The following is a 605-nucleotide window of genomic DNA, read 5'->3' as shown; positions in this document are numbered from 1 at the left end:
TGGGACTAGGGAAGGAGCCCATACAGAGTGACAGCTGACGCAGACAATGAGAGGCTGCAGTACATCCCTCTGTGCTGCACCATTCCCTGTGTCCAGCTCTGTTCCAGTGGGTTGCTGCAATCTCATTGATACTCTGTCAGAGACACACTACCGGCTTGTTAGTGACGTACACTCGGCCCCAGCGTAGCTGATTGGTACATTGCTGGTCATTTACATTCACTATCAAACAGTTTCATAGAAAAGATTAAATGAATTCACCTGGACAAACGGATCGTTTACTCTGGTCAGAAGATCTGGAAATGACTAGGCAGCAATGAAACTGTCAGCCGTGAGCTATAGGTCTTTGTTCACAGTCAGGCTGATGGTAAATGTAGGAAGCGGCTGGGTCCTAAGGTAGTCAGGGAGACGACAAGTATCGCTTCTCAGCCTTTTGGCTAAGATCATGTGTAGTTCTGTTCTTGTCAGTTTTAATATCTGATAAGTCCCTGATTTAGGGACTGAATATTAATCTGATTTTTGCAGGACGAAGTTGTGTCAGGAGCTTGCTCCGATAACTTCACGCATCATCCCAGTATTGCAGTGTTTCGGGGAATGGTGCACGTCCC

General features: G+C 46.8%; 1 non-coding gene across 1 annotated transcript; it reads left to right on the top strand.

The window, feature by feature from the left end:
* Window positions 1-414: 414 nt before the first annotated feature.
* LOC140471570 (U2 spliceosomal RNA) lies at window positions 415-605 on the top strand. The gene has a single exon (XR_011957106.1). It is a non-coding gene; the product is annotated as a U2 spliceosomal RNA (small nuclear RNA).

Source organism: Chiloscyllium punctatum, unplaced genomic scaffold, assembly GCF_047496795.1.
Source record: "Chiloscyllium punctatum isolate Juve2018m unplaced genomic scaffold, sChiPun1.3 scaffold_121, whole genome shotgun sequence".
NCBI classification, from domain to species: Eukaryota; Metazoa; Chordata; class Chondrichthyes; order Orectolobiformes; family Hemiscylliidae; genus Chiloscyllium; species Chiloscyllium punctatum.
This window is presented reverse-complemented; position numbering and strand designations above follow the sequence as displayed.